Source organism: Rhinatrema bivittatum, chromosome 5 (assembly GCF_901001135.1).
Source record: "Rhinatrema bivittatum chromosome 5, aRhiBiv1.1, whole genome shotgun sequence".
Lineage (NCBI taxonomy): Eukaryota > Metazoa > Chordata > Amphibia > Gymnophiona > Rhinatrematidae > Rhinatrema > Rhinatrema bivittatum.
Genome location: NC_042619.1, coordinates 233,594,428 through 233,610,919, shown reverse-complemented (window position 1 = coordinate 233,610,919; position 16,492 = coordinate 233,594,428). Strand labels below are relative to the sequence as shown.

General features: G+C 42.2%; 1 protein-coding gene across 2 annotated transcripts in view; it reads left to right on the top strand.

Moving 5' to 3' along the window:
* The first annotated feature begins 7,788 nt into the window (after positions 1-7,788).
* The window catches only part of DYRK1A (dual specificity tyrosine phosphorylation regulated kinase 1A), a 696,908-nt gene continuing 688,204 nt past the window's right edge, over positions 7,789-16,492 (top strand). For both annotated transcript variants that reach the window (XM_029603453.1, XM_029603452.1), the window contains exon 1: positions 7,789-8,499. The gene's annotated coding sequence lies outside the window, so the exon portion shown is untranslated. The remainder of the gene's footprint in view (positions 8,500-16,492) is intronic.

Genomic DNA, 16,492 nt, shown 5'->3' with positions numbered 1-16,492 from the left:
CCATCAACCCGATGGAAGGCTAGCTGCTGCGGCGTCTCCAGGCCGTCCTCCTCCAGCGTTCCCGGACTGGTTCGACATTGCAATCCGCCATTTTGACCAGGTCCCTAAGGGCGCACGCACGTGGCCAGACTGATGTACCAGTGTTGGCGCAAACCTCAGGGGCATCCCCCTGAGATGACATCACTAGCTCCAGATATTTAAGGTCTCTGTTTTCGCTAACAAGACGAGTTAGCAAGGGATTGGTTACCTAGCTTCCTCCTGGTCGCTGCGGATGGGATTCGCTCTCCGCAACCTTAACTACTCTGCCTCCTCGGACTTCACTAGAGGTACCCGCTCCTCTGGGGCCTCGCTCTCTCTTTTTCTTTGCAGGTTGCAGGCCAGAACCGGTACTCGCTCCTCGAGGGCCCATGTCCCGGACTTGCTCCTGAATACCACTTCTGCTAAGAAGTCATCGCTGCTTACAACATTGTGAGTTCCAACTATCTCTCGGAGCTTTCCCTGGGTACAGGTACTCGCTCCTCAAGGGCCTAATGTATACCGTCTCCTGGGCTGCTTTAAGAGACTATTGTGTGAGTGTTACCATTAAGGACTTGTTCCAGAACTCTGCATATACTGCCTACTCACTGTCTTAGTTTCTCTACAGCTCAGCCACCCTGGGATTGCTGTTCCAATACCTGAGGGACTACAGCCCAGCCGGGCGCTTCCAGCTCACTACTGCCACCTTTGGTGGTTTAATAGATTGCTTCTAAGAAGTCTTTGTTGCTTAACATCAGTGTGTCTATATCTATCTCTCAGAGCATTCCTGGAACCAGATACTTGCTCCTCGAGGGCCTAATGCATACCAACTCTTGGGCTGCCTTAAGAGACTATTGTGTGAGTGTTACCATCAAGGACTTGTTCCAGGACTCTGCATTCTGCCTACTCACTGTCTTAGTTTCTCTACAGCTCAGCCACCCTGGGATCGCTGTTCCAATACCTGAGGGACTACAGCCCAGCCGAACACTTCCAGCTCACTACTGCCACCTCTGGTGGTTTACCATATTGTCTAATAAAAGAACTAATGTGTGTCTGTCTCCTACACTAAGCCTGACCGGTGGTCCCTCTCGGGATTTCCCCCGAGGGAGTTGTCACCTGCCACTGGTCTAGGGATCCACCCACAACTATTCTAAATAACTACAGATTGCTAATACCAGCTTTAAAAACAGAGCTTTCTGACAGATTGCTAACTCCCAGCTTTCTCTACAGAGCTTTGACAACAGATTGCTATCTCCTCACAGAGATTCACAACAGATTGCTAACTCTGTAAGCAGCTCTCACAACATGGAGTGTCAGTTCAGTTCAAAACAGCAGTGAAATGACTGTATGATGCTTCCAAGAAGGTATGAGGTAACCTGTGCACATCAGTTACAATCCTAAACTCCTTGCTGGGCAGATTGGATGGGCCACTTTGGTCTTTATCTGCTGTCATTTTAAATGTTACTATGTATATGTGTTATGGAACAATGTGCATACTTTTAGCCACATCATGGCAGGACAACTTTTAAACACACATAAATGGCTTTGAAAATTGCATTCTAATTTGCCTTACAAAAGCTGGATTTCCTATAGTTGAGTATATCTGTTCATATTTTTCTTCTTAAATCCTGCCATTACAAACACTTGCTGGACTACAGTCTCTAAGAACAAAGGAAACTAATTGGAAGTTGATAAACCTAGAGTGACTGACTGAGTTAGAAACTGACTGAGTGGGAGGCAATAAAGGGTAGTGGTAAATTGTTTACTCTGAGAATGGGGACTTAACTAAGGATCAGTCCTGGGACCGGTTCTTTTCAACATTTACGTGAGCAACAAAGAAACTGGTAGGGTTGTTTGGAAAGATTTGTCTTTTTGCAGATGATACCAAATTCTGCCCTAACCTCTTTAGCCAGGAAGATGTGGAAAACATGAGGAGGGATCTAGCGAAACTTGAAGAAAGGTCTAGAGACTGGTGACTAAGATTAAAAGCTAAAAAATGCAGAGTAATGCATTTGGGCTGCAAAACTCCAAGAGAAAGGTACAGTATTGGAGGTGAAATTCTTTTACGCTCAAAAGAGAAGCTGGATCTGGGGGGTATTGTATCTGATGATCTGAAGGTGGCCAAACAGGTGGATAAAGTGACAGTAAAAGCCAGAAAGATGCTTGGCTGTATAGGAAGAGGAATGGTCAGTAGAAAAAAGGAGATGACATTGCTCTTGTATATAGGTCCTTGGTGAAACCTCACTTGGAATACTGTGCACTATTCTAGAGGTCACACCTTCAAGAGGATATAAACAGGATGGCTTTGGTCCAGAGAATGGCTAATAAAGTGATCAGTGGTCTTTATTCTAAAGCATATGGGGATAGACTCAAAGATCTAAACATGTACACTAGAGGAAAGGCGACATAGGGGAGCTATGATAGAGACATTTAAATATCTCAAAGGTTTCTATGCACAGAGGCTAGTCTCTTTCAGTGGAAAGGAGGCTCTAGAACGAGGTCATGGATGAGGGTGCAAGGGGGTAGACTCAGGAATAGTCTTAGGAAATGTTTCTTTCCAGAAAGGGTAGTGGAGCCAAGAACATTATCTGAATTCAAGAAAGCAGGGGATAGATGCAGGGGATCTCTGAGGGAGTGATGGGAATTGTAAGGGCTAGATAAATTAGACCCATAAGCAGACTAGATGGGCTTTATGGTCTTTTTCTGCCATCATATTTCTTTATTTCTAATTCCATGTGGGTTTTCTCCAAGGTTACTTGCAGTAGTATTTTAGAGCTTTACCTTTTATTCCTGGGGACTTCAAGACATTCATGAAAAGTTGGCAACCATAATTCCAAGAGAACAAGATCACATATCCTTCTCCAGGTCCATTGGTAGAATAACTGGCATCCTGGGCAATCCATGAAGGGGTTCCCCTTTTAAGTTCCAGCCAGCTGTAAGGGTGATAAAAGGGGGGGGGGACGGGACCTCTTTAATAAAGCAGCTAGCCAAGATTCCCCTCTGATGAAATGGCCGAGTGAGAACTTATACCTTCTACTGCTGCTGCTGTAGAAGTAGCAGAGGATAAAATGCCCCACCCCTTGCCTCCACTACCCTTTCTGTAAAGAAACATTTCCTAAGATTACTCCTGGTCTACCTCCTTTCACCTACTTCCGACAGCTCTGTCCTTCCCCTACTTTAGGTATTTGCTTGCACACAGGATTTATTGAATACTAGCTGTACCCGGCCACGCGTTGCCGTGGCTCAGTCTGGTTTAATTTCACAATGCGCATTAGCTCTGCTCCGGCCGTCCCAACTCCCTCCCCCCCCTTCCCCGGTGGTGGACGGACTGGCTCGGGGACTATTTTACCCTTTCCTCCTCCTGTGTGTAACTGTCCGGCAGTCCCTACTCCCTCCCCCCCTCCCCAGCGGCAGAGGAAAGGGCTGAGCTGTTTCTTGGAGCGGTGACTCATCTGCCCTTTTCTCCTCCCCTCTGTGACACCCAGCACGTAGCGCAGAGCTCTATGGTCTGCGCATGCATGGTAGAGCTGCTCTCTACTGCGCATTTGCGAGCCATCGGTCACAGCCCATTTATATTGTAGATAGCGTGTGTTGCTTTAACATCCAACAGATGGCGCTGTTTTTAAAAAAAAACATGTTTTTACCTGTCACAGGTGTGACATCTATATAATATAAGTATATAAAAACACGCGCGAAATCGAATGCAACGTTGTGTCAAAATTTCAAAGCAATCTGTGACGAACTTTCGGAGATTTAAGATTTTGAACAAACGAACATTTACATTTTTATTTATATAGATGGCTCATAGACTGTGATAAGAACAAGAAAATTGGTAAATAAATTACAATGTTCCCAGTCACATCTAGATTTTGATATTTATTCCCCAGTTTTCTGAGTTTGTGGCACAACAATCTAATAAACCCTACCTACAGGCAAATACCTGGTTTAGGTGAAGAGTTTGCAATTGCAGATCACAATATTGCAACTCATGGAAGCTGACAATAATGGAAAATAGAATAAAATGCAGGTCAAATAGCTCTCAAGTGAAACCTACTGTATGCTAGATAGCATTTTGATTACAAAATCAGCAATAATTTCCATTGCCAATTTAATTTAATCTGCCTTTCCAAAAGTCAAAGTGGAGGAATACAAAAGAAAAGTTGGGTAATTTACTATTGTAAATTTAGACAGAAACATTTTGTATATTGAGGGTTAAATAAAGGACAGAGAAGTAAGTCACCTTTTAACCCTCAATGTTTCCCAAAACACTCACTCCAATTATTTTTAATAGGACCATTGTGATATATCACCTTATTCCCATCACCCAATTTCCAAAATGTCAAATAGCTACTGAACCTTAGCTACGTTCTCTGGACTTTGCTATGGCATTTCTTTCTACAATGAAGAGAGAAATAGTGAGAGAAAGAGATTTGGTGACAGAAAGATGATGACATCTCATAGAAAAATAAAATGCGATGGCAGATAAGGATAGCAAGGCCCAACTGGTCCATCCAATTTATTCACTGATACATGCCATAGACCTCAGTTGAACTCTAGCTTTCTATTAGCTTCTCTTCAACCAGGGATCCTCACTGATTATCCCAGGCTTTTTAAAATTCTTTTACTGTTTTGGTCTCCATCACCTCCCCTGAAGACCATTCTGTGCATCCACTATCTTTTCTGTGAAGAAATATTTTCTATAATTATTCCTGACTCTGCCTCATAGAGCTTCATATGACTTTCCTTTCCACTGAAAAAAAGTTTACTTGTGTCTTATTTATAACCCATCAGTGTTGCATGTGCAGGCTGCAGCAGGCCCGCGGCCAGGCCCTGTTACCCTCTTTTGCCTGCTCCACCGTCTGGCTCCACTTCTCTCGTGGCCATGGGCCACCGCCTATGACCTCGGGCCACTGCCGTTGCTCCTGTCTCCATGACAGACGTCCATGCTCTGCGGGGACACGCTGCTGTCCCGCGCCACGCCCCTCCCTAGGCGCGCACACATCTCCTCTTCCTTTAAAGGGGCCATGGCGGGAAACTAACCCACGGCCCCGGATGATGATGTCACTGGGTCCCGGTATGTAAGGCCGGACCCAGCCACAGTTAGTTGCCTTTGCAACAAGTCTCCACGCTGGTTGTGCACTTCGTTGCTTCCCCTGGTGATTCCTTCGTGTTCCTGATCCTAGTTCCGGTATTCTCCCTTGTTCCTGTGTTCCTGCGTTACTCTACTTGTTCTACGGATTGACTCTTGGACTTGACCTCTGCTTTGCCTGACCACGCTACTGACCATCTCCTGGACCCGATCTCTGCTTTGCCTGACCACGCTTCTGATCTTCTCCTGGACCCGACCTCTGATTTGCCTGACCACGCCATTGATTATCTCCTGGACTTGACCACTGCCCTGCCTTACCGCTCCACCTTGTCTGCCGCCTGCCCTGACTCCAGCCTGTTCAACGATGCCTCTTCTATATTCATTCTGGACTTGGCCTCTCAGACTTTGGCCTGTTCTTGCTCAGGAGCCCCCTGTCTGCCTCTCGTTCCATTTGGCGCCCGGGTCTCAGGGACTCCGCCTTGTCCAGATCAGACTTGCTACTCTTACTGCTGCTGGTCCCTGGCTGACCTCTTCGTCCATCAGAAGACCTCGGATGGATGCCCACCTAATTCCAACTGGCCCTGGCACCCAAGGGATCAACCTGCGAGGAATGAGGGCTGGTATTGGCGAAGCTCCAGCCGGCCTCCGTCAGTCAGCCAGCTCCGCCTACTGACATTGGGGACTCGTAGGGCTTGCCCTGCGGGTAGCGTCAACCCTACCTCGGCTCAGGGGTCCACCTCCTGCGCAACAATCAGTCTGGCTCTGCACAATGTTAAGGCTCTACAAACAGACGCGAGAACTTTGCTCAATGGACAAATGTATTCTTGAAATAAGACTTGATCTGACTCGCAGATGTGCATTCTCAGTTGCCGGCCCGATTCTTTGGAACTCCTTACCTGAAGACATTCGCCTAATGCCCAATACTAAAGATTTCAAAAAGGCTTTAAAAACTTATTTTTGTACCATTGCCTACATCACATAATTATCTTCCTATGTTCACCTCCTATTATCTTTAACCAAGTAATTCTAATTCTAGTCTATTATCCAGCTATGTTTTATACGAGTCCGCTAGTCTTTGATGTTTTTATTTACAACTCCCCCTTTTTTACTGCTTAAATTATGTTTTTACTCTCATAAAGATTTTATGTATGATTTATTGTAAACCACTTAGATGGATTAATTTAATCGTATTAGTGGTATATAAAAACTTAAGTAAATAAAATAAATATAACCTGGTCTTTCCTCTTGGATATAAATATTTGTCTTTAAGCCCAATCTCATAGATGTTTTGGTTTAGACCCTATAACTTTTTAGTAACCTTTCTCTGGACTTTCTGCATTGCCCAAAATTACGGTTGTCAACTTTTCAAAATATTGTAAAAAAAACAAAACAAAAAACCCCATACACATGCCAGCTCCCCATTTCTCTTCCCACCTCTCATCGTTATTTTTCCCAGCTGGGGCTGGTCCTAAGGCCCAGTTGTGCAGTATAACTCAGTGTTAAGGAGTGTGGGCCGGAGTCAGCTGAAGATAAGAGGCTACCACAGAGCCTGGAGGAGAATGCCCATCACCTCAATCTCTGACCATGGTGTTTAACACCGAACTCAGCTGCTGCTATTGAAAGTGGACCTCCTGACTAGCCCCGACTGGGTAAAAAAAAAAAAAAAGTCAGTGGAGTGATTGAGTCGCAATTTTCTGATCATGTTGGCTACTAATCTCCCCTAAAAAAAACAGCTGGCTGGTTAAATACTGGCCATCTGGCACCCCTAGTCTACATCCTCTTGTAGGTATGGCCAAACTGAATAATATTCCAGGTGAGTTTTAATTAACAACTTGTTCAGAGGCATTATTACTTTTTTTCATTTTATGCCTCTTTCTACTGCACCCTAGCCTTCCTGTGGCTCTGGCCATCATCTTCTCGCACTGTTTTGATATCTTAAAAATAATCAGAAATGATCACCTCGCGACCTTTTTCATGTTTGGTGGACTACAACTCAGTCCCTCATCTAGTTACATACACTGACGCAATGGAAACTTCAGAAGGGACGATAATAGAAACATAATAATGTGGTTTTCTTTGTACAGAACGAAAAAGGCCAACAAATCTGCGTTTCAGCTAAAACTCGCGGGCTCAGTTTAGCTGCAATCTTCCCCCTCCCTTCTTAGCAACGTCACGGTTTCTAAGCGCCATGTCTGCATTAGCGTCACGAAAATCCCCGCCTCTAAATGTATATTCTCACGTGATCGAGTAGGGAAGCCAGTCGCCATGACGATCAACCCCCTTCCACCTTTATTTTGAAACGTCAGCGCGTCATCCGGGCCATTCCTCCCTCCCATTTGATTGACAGTTGCCATAACAACAAGTTTCTCCGGTCGCCATTTTATGTTTGCCGACGCCGTCGCTTCAGTTGAATGTTTCCTTCATATATTTTATTTTTCTAGTTTGTGCGAAATACTTTTCCCGTTCGAGTTAGTAATTAAAAAAAGCAAAATCAAGAATAAAAAATATGAAATAAATGTAAACATTTTCAAAATATATTTTTGAAAAACTAGTGCCGGTTGGACAGGAGGAGGGGAGGGGGGAAGAAAGCGCGCGAGGTTCCGATTTCGGGTTGCCTTTTTTTTTTTTTTTGTGCGTGTGTTTGAAAAAAAAAAAAAAAAAAAGGCGCGGCTGAGTGAATCCTGGTTCGCTGCCGGGGCTTCCCCCTCTTTCCGTGTCTCTCTTTCTCGCTCCCTCCCGCCTACCTTGGCTGCCGCTGCTGGCTCTCCTCCCTCCCTCCCTGTAACCTCCGCGCCGGGCCCGCTTCGCTGCGCAGGTTTGGAACACGCGCCATTTTGTGAAATTTATGAAAAAAAAAATTCTTTCTGAAAGGGGGAGGGGAAAACCCCCCAACTCTTTCACCACCACCCCTCAACTAAAAACCGAAGCGACGCCGATAGCGACTTGAGGAGGGGCGGGCGGTAGGGGGAGCGAGCCGCTGAATCTCCCGTCCCAGGCGGACCCCGCCGATGCCGCAGCCCCCCTCCCCCGCCCGACTTTGGCTTCTAGTTTGAATTCAATTCGCCTTTTTTTTTTTTTTTTTTTTGTGGGAGGGGGAGAAGACGGGAAGGATTATTAATATTCTGGTCCTTTTTACTCCCCTCCCCACCTCGGTTAGTTTGTGCCTAGTTTTTTTTTTTTTCCTCTCTTTTGGATTGGAGCGGCGCTGTTGGGATTTCTAGAAGAAGTGAGATCTGTGGGAAACCGGATTTGCTATTTGGATTTTTTTTTTTTTTTTACTTTTTTTTGTGGTGTGGATTTGACTCGCTGACACCAAAGGCCTTCGTGGAAAGGGAAGAATTACTTAATAAGAATCTAAACAGGGTTAAGGAGTCACCAGGAGGAGAAAGAGGCCGGTAAGTGTTGGCTGCGTTTAACTGCTTCGCTCTCTTTGAACACCTCTAAGGATGGTGCTTGATTGAAACAATTTATTTGTTGCTGCCTGACATTTGCCAGCCTGTCACTTTACAACCGGATAATATATTCATGGTGGGAGGCTTTTTTTCTCTTTCAAACATGTAGTGGTTTGGCTCCCTGTGAAGGAAACCAAGTAGATCCACAGTCCTGGGTTGTAAGGGAAACCAGCCATTTGCTATTATAGAGTGAATGATTGTCTACCGGGTTTATGTGGCCCTGACACCACCAAAAGGCTTAATGCGGATTAGGAAGGAAGACGGGAGAGAGCTCCCAATTAACCTCTGGTTTCTTGGAGACCCAGGGACACCCATTTAGGAGGGTGACGTAAAGTTTAGGTGAGGATAATAAACAACTACTCGTGCTCCCCCCCCCCTCTTGTATTATCATGGATTGGGATCCTGAGACGTCCATTCAGCTTGGCGTGTGCCGGTTTTAGTGCAGTCACTTTTCTAAGAAAGCGAGGGACTTATTAAATAGCAAGACACCCTTCCCCAATCTTCCCAAACTTTGATTCCCAGCAGCTTGCCAGATACAGATGTGGACTAAACTTTCACTGTGGCTGTAGTATGGATAACAGTGATTTCTTATAATTTTAGCATTCGTATCCTAACCTCTTCCTTTTCTTATGGCCAATGAATCGACAGGTCCCTACGATCCAATATTAATTTTTAATATTACTGAGGAGAAAGTTTGTCAACTCACTGGTGGTCAGTAATTACTTTGATAAACCAAAAAAGTGACGGCAAATTGTCAAGAAAATGGATTTTCAACTTACTGAAAAAATTTCTGGAATAGATGCATGCCTAGTTTAGGTGAATTAAAACTGTTTGAAAACAATATAAAATCAATTCTTGTATTTGTTATAAGTTAATTTCTGCTTAAACAGTTGTTCAAGTAGTTCGTTTGAAACGGAGGGACTACTTTCATTTCTAGAGATAGAGATTTGACAGCTGTAATACTTCCAAGGATCCTGATTTCTGAAATCTTGTAGAGCAGGAGCTGTATTTTTTTTTTTTAATTCAAGGAGCTGGTCTTGGTGCAAAGGTTTTAAGTGGTAATAAGAATGTTTACTTTTTAAAATCGGGTAATTAAGCTTTCTGAAGAATTAAGCCAATATTAGTAATTAGTGGAAGATTTCAGTTAATAGTTTTTCTTTGCAGTCACTTTAAAAGGACAAGAGTCACAGTTTGTATGTAGTTATCTGGATCTGACACAAACTTTGACTCCAGTTCCACAGAACACTTTCTTTTTTTCTAGTGGCCGTTTTTCGTTGATAACTCTTGTGCTACATGATGATAGATAAAAGGTGATAAAAGTCGATAGGACTGATTTTCCATCACTATAAACTTTTTGGAAGCATTTGGCAGGAGCTTAATATTTTAAAAACATAATATAATACTAATGTATGACATACTTAGATTTTCAGGGTATGAACGTGATAATAGGCAAATTGCAGTAGTAATTTTCTAAAATAAAGGCGTGAGGTCAGAGTCAGTGGCAGCCTTCACTTCAGCTGCAATGGGAAGAAGGAAGGAAACAGTTCAGAAAGTTCCTGGTTGGTCCCCTGGCTTGACCTGGCAGAAAATCACCACTGCCAAAGTGACCTGCAGTAAATTTGTAGGAATTTATAATCTAGCTCAGAGGGTGCTCAAACTGGTGGTTTTCAGGATATCATTAGTGACTATACATGAGAAATATTTGTATACATAGGAATTAGTGTATGCATATAAATCAAATGCATAATCATTAGTGAGATTCTAAAAACCTGACTGGCTAGGGGCCCCCAAGGACCAGTTTGAGCATCCCTGATCTAGCTGATTTGAGTACACCTTTAAGCATGGACATAGTTTTAATAAAAATATAACTCAAGTGATGAAACAGTGATTGAATATTGTTTAAAAATCTCTCTCCCAGTAAAGGCTGTTACTACCCTTCACCAATAAGCCTTGATACATTTGATGCAATTCCAGCATTTCTCTCTGCTTCAGAGGCAAGGGGAAAAGGGGAATTGGATTCAGACAGCAACCAATGAGGGCCCTGACATTTATGGTCTGGGGAACTGATAAGCATGGGGTGACATGCATGGAGCAGCAGTTTTTACTCTTAACAGAAGGCATGGGATTAACCAATAAGCCTTGATGCTTTTGAGGCAACTGCAACATTGCTCTCTGCTTCGATGGGGGGGGGGGGGGGGAAAGAGGAATTGGATTCAGAGAGAACCAACTCGAGCCAGACTCTTTTTTTTTTTTTTTTTTTTTTAATACAGTCTGGGGTATTGATGCGCAAACATAAGGGAAAATACACAGGACTACTTCTACATCCAAATCCATAAGCAAAGCATGCCAAGCAGCACTGTCTGAATTTTCAAGAAGGCTCCTCACCCAATAAAAATGTTGCTAGCAATACATTTTTATGGGTTGTTATAATGCTTGGGAATAACTGCACAGAGCAGCAATTGCTACTCTTAAGAGAACATGGGGGTTACCTACATGGCGTGGCAGATATTACCATAGAAAGCTTGCTGGACAGACTGGAGGACCATTTGGTCCTTTTCTTTCGTCATTTTTATGTTCCCGTATTAAGTATTTCATATCTGATGATCTCAAGATGGTCAAAAAAGTGAAGAAGATGACATCAAAAGCCAGAACGAAGCTTGGGTGCTTAGGGAGAGGAATTGTCAGAAGAAAAAAAGAGGTGATATTGCCCCAGTATAAATCCCTGTTGAGACCTCATTTGGGAGGGACCTGGGTTTTAACTAAGCATTGACTGTGTAAGAATCAAAGTCTCAACTAGAGTCCGCACCTTCAAAAGTATATAAACTGTTTTGCAGAGGGTAGCTACTAAACTGATAAGTAGTAAGAACATAAGAAACAAGTTCTTTTTCATAAAGCATATGGGGACAGATTTATAGGTCTAAACATATACCCTAGTGGAAAGGTGGAATAGGGGAGCTATGATAGAGATTTTTAAATACCAATGCACAGGAAGCAGGCCTCTTTCAACAGAAAGGAGGCTCTAGAACAAGGGGGGTCATAGGATGAGGGTCAAAGTGGGTAGATTTAGGAGTAATTTTAAGGATGTATTTCTTTACAGAGAGGGTGGCAGATTCAAGAAGCAGGTTTTCCAAAACATGGGGATCTCTGACAGAGTGGTAGGGATTGTAGAGATATGGTAAACTAGATAGGCTGTATGATCTTTTCCTGCCATAATATTTTTATAATTAAAATCTAGGTATTGTAGTTTAGGGAAAAACTTTTTTTTAAATCCTGAATGTAATCTCTGAGAGCTCTTTTCCAAGAAGGCTGGAGTAACCTGTGTGGAGGGGCTATGGTTAAATATGGAAGGGACCTGGGTTTTAACTAATCATTGACTGTAAGAATCAAAGTTGAGGATGAGAAGGCCTGAAATGGCTTAACAGTGGAGGTGGTAGACAGCACATTTCCAATCAGACTTGCTTAGGACAGATATGGAGGTTATTACTAGAAAAATTGAAAGTTAAGATTGGTTATAGCATTGATGTTGGGCTGGTTATAGGAATTATGTTCATCTATCCAAATTGGAAGAGTCTTAACTAGGAAGACTGAATGGACCAATTTGGTCTTTATCTGCTGTTATCTATTATGTTTCTAAGTTTTAAGATGTTGTATATAGATATTACCTATTTCCCAAGAATACAATACTAATATATAATACATTTAAACTCTGTAGATAAAAGGATTCTAGCTGAATAATCACATTTATAAGGATATTTATCTTTTCTGTATTTCAGTTTTAGGGGACAGTAAGGGAATTTTTTTGAGATGAGCATGATTGAGTTCAAATGGGGACACAATTTTTCAACTGGCTAAAGTTATTATGAGCATGCTTTGAAATGTATTGTTTGCATCTTAAATCCTGGTGTTCTAACATTTTTTGATTATTGTAGATGAGATGTTTTGAGTACTATGCATTCAGACTTTGAGAGATACAAATGAATGACAGGGATTGCTATTTAGGTGAACAGTTTGTTCCTCCTTTTGATAGTGAGAAAATTTTACATTTGACTGTTTCAGCGACATAATCCCTTGGGTACACTTAACCTGGAAACTTGAGACAAAGTTGATCTCTTCAAACTTGTTCTTTAGTTAGGTGGGTTTAATGTTATATTTTGTTATGAATGTATTTGGTAAATTTATATTATGAAGTCCAGAAAAAATGTTTTTGCATGGTTACAATGTCCTTTGCCAGTTTACAAATAGAAGTGCTCTAGAGATAGGAAAATGTTTTTTTTTTGTTTCTGGGCCTTAGAATACTTTTAACTTGATACTTCCCAACCTACTCAAGAATGAAGAAATGAGTCTCTGCCAAGAAGTGGTTCAAGTATTAGGTAGTTTCTGTGACCCATATCAATTAGTGGATTTTTGAAAGATAAACCTAGAATTCCACAGGGTAATTTTCTAGTTGTCAGAAATAGTTGCTTTCTCTCTCTTCCTTTTTTCTCCCCTCATTATCACCAAACGTCCTTGTGTTTTCAGGTTCCTTCATTTTAATTATTTTCTGTATACGCTTTTGCCTCTGTATTTGGCTTGCTGGTCCCTCTCTTCTGTGGGTTTGAGCTATATGTTTTTATTTATTTTGAAATTGTATCTGAAGTCTGTATGTTTCAGTGTTATGATGTAGGCTAAAAACATTCAAATTCCTTTTTTTGTAATTTCATAGTGAAGCTTCAAAAATGTATTTTGGAGAAGGAAAATTTACAGAAAAAAAATCTAAGGATACCTAATAAATGTAACATTTTTATTTTACAGTTGAAAAATGTTTTAGTACTTAAGCAGACTATCCACCTAAATTCTACTTTTCTATTATGAGAGTAAATATGGTTTGGTTCTAAAGTGAGCAGCTTCATTAGGATAACTTTTACAGTTTCTCAGACTTGCTGTAATTCTGGAGTCATATCCAAACCTTCATCCTCAGAAGTCTTTCATATCTGATATAAACTCATTTCTCCATTGCTTGGAGGGAGATAAGTAATAAACTTTTAAAGCAGGAGGATTACATAGAAATAGTTAAATCACAAGCAGACTGTGATACATTACAGGAGGACCTTGCAAGACTGGAAGATTGGGCATCCAAATGGCAGATGAAATTTAATGTGGACAAGTGCAAGGTGTTGCATATAGGGAAAAATAACCCTTGCTGTAGTTACATGATGTTAGGTTCCATATTAGGAGCTACCACCCAGGAAAAAGATCTAGGCATCATAGTGGATAATACTTTAAAATTGTCGGCTCAGTGTGCTGCAGCAGTCAAAAAAGCAAATAGAATGTTAGGAATTATTAGGAAGGGAATGGTTAATAGAACGGAAATTGTCATAATGCCTCTGTATCGCTCCATGGTGAGACCGCACCTTGAATACTGTGTACAATTCTGGTCGCCGCATCTCAAAATGGAGAAGGTACAGAGAGAAGCGATGGAGAAGGTACAGAGAAGGGCAACCAAAATGATAAAGGGGATGGAACAGCTCCCCTATGAGGAAAGGCTGAAGAGGTTAGGGCTGTTCAGCTTGGAGAAGAGACGGCTGAGGGGGGATATGATAGAGGTCTTTAAGATCATGAGAGGTCTTGAACGAATAGACGTGACTCGGTTATTTACACTTTCGAATAATACAAGGACTAGGGGGCATTCCATGAAGTTAGCAAATAGCACAGTTAAGACTAATTGGAGAAAATTCTTTTTCGCTCAACGCGCAATAAAGCTCTGGAGTTTGTTGCCAGAGGATGTGGTTAGTGCAGTTAGTGTAGCTGGGTTCAAAAAAGGTTTGGATAAGTTCTTGGAGGAGAAGTCCATTAACTGCTATTAATCAAGTTTGCTTAAGGAATAGCCACTGCTATTAATTGCATCAGTAGCATGGGATCTTCTTAGTGTTTGGGTAATTGCCAGGTTCTTGTGGCCTGGTTTTGGCCTCTGTTGGAAACAGGATGCTAGGCTTGATGGACCCTTGGTCTGACCCAGCATGGCAATTTCTTATGTTCTTATGATGGCAGAAAAAGACCATATGGCCCATTCAGTTTGACCATCTTGATGGATTTTTAGAACTTCTAATAAATACTACTTAAACAAGTCCAGAGGTAACACATTAGAAAATTTTGAAAATGTAGATTATTTCTTTGAGGGTTTTTTCCAGAGTCTCTCTCTGGAGTGTTAGTGTTTTCTTTAATAATAGCACTATTTAGCTTCTTTAGGTTAAATCAGTGTCTCCTGATCAGGTGTGCCACGGAAAAGGCACACTGACAGATATTAAAATCCAGGCTAGCACCTGACTTCTGCTCTTAATACTTTGCAACAAGGGAAACCAGTGGTGACTCTTAAACATGTAAGAGGTCTTTCTGAGACCATGCATGCTTCTTAGCTGCAGCATGAGCTCCGGAGTGTGGTAATTAATGGATTGCATGCAGGGCTCAGATAGCTGGGCCCTGCTTGTTCTTGCAGACCCATTGCACACAGCACCTCCTTATCTTCCATACCCTAAGCCTTCTAGCCTTTGTCCTATTCCTAGGTTAGGTGAAATGGGGAGAGATTTCACTGAGCGCTGGATATGACTTACTCTGAATGTTGATAATAGCAGCTGTGAAGGAGCTCTAGTAGCCACACATGGCAGTCAAAGTAATGTAGTTGGCCACTCTCATCACACCGACTTTTCCCTTCTCCTGTGTTTGCATATAGTGGGAGCTGTTCCATCATGCTGGGTTCTCTTGGGTCTCCATTCTTTTTCTCTATTTGTTTTAAAATTTAGAAGAGATACTGGTGGGGCTTTGAGTGCTTTTCTAGCTCTTCATTTAGCCATGTGAATCGTTTACATGTTTGTGTTGCCTGCTCTGTGGAGGTTGGTGTGCCACACATTTTTGTAAATGTAGATTTGACTTGGGCTTAAAGGCTGGAAAACACTGGCTTAGATGTTTGACCTGAATCTGATAATTATTTCATTTGATCCTCTGTGGATAAAGTGAACTTAATGCATATTCACAGAGAGATGATGCGCATGAGGACATGGAAAACTCAAATTTAATAATAGCCCCCTGGATTTGCTCACGACAGAGGATTTCTAGCATGGTCCTCCACTCTCCTGCTGTCTTACCAGCAGAAATAGTCCCCAATCTCTGATGGCCTTAGGGTACTGACGGATTTAGCACTGCCTGGGTTTGACAATGTTATATTATAAAGATTCACCCCAGCTTTCTCTGCCAGGGAGCCAGGCTGTCACACACAACACTTAGGTCAGCTACCGGGGCTATCTGGAGAAAGCACTGCACGCAGATATGACTGCAGTGGGATGGATGCCACTGTTGCTGGTTCAGAGACCTTTGAGCCTGGCAAGTTAATGCTGGGAACAATTTCTGCAGAAAGGATTCTTAGTCACCACAGAGTTCAGACTAATTGGCTTGTAGTTCCCAGCCTCCTCCTTATGTTCACTTTTTTTTTTTTTGGAAGAGGAATCGCCTCTGCCCATCTCCAGTCCTTTAGAACTGCCAATGTAGACCAATGCCAATGTAGACCACAATACGTCTACTCTCTTTTCTCATATTGAGGAACTATGTTTTTGTTATATTCCATCTCCTCACTGCGAGGATCCTTGTTGGTTTTTACTCTGTCTTTCTTAGCTGCCTATCGTTACCCCATCTCCCAGTTTGAACTTCCCTGTTAAAATGTAATTTTCCTAACTTAATTTGTTGATTGTAAACCAACATGATGTCCACAACGAATGCCGGTATATAAAATGTTTTAAATAAATAAATAAAATAAATACTCCTGACTCTAAAGAAGCATTGAAAAGGTCAGACAGTGGTGCTGCCAGAACCTCTTTAAGTTCCATTATACCCTTGGTATATCTCATCTGGCCCCATTGCTTTATTGCTTTTAGTTTTGTAAAGTTGTCTTGCAGGACTGGGAGTGGGT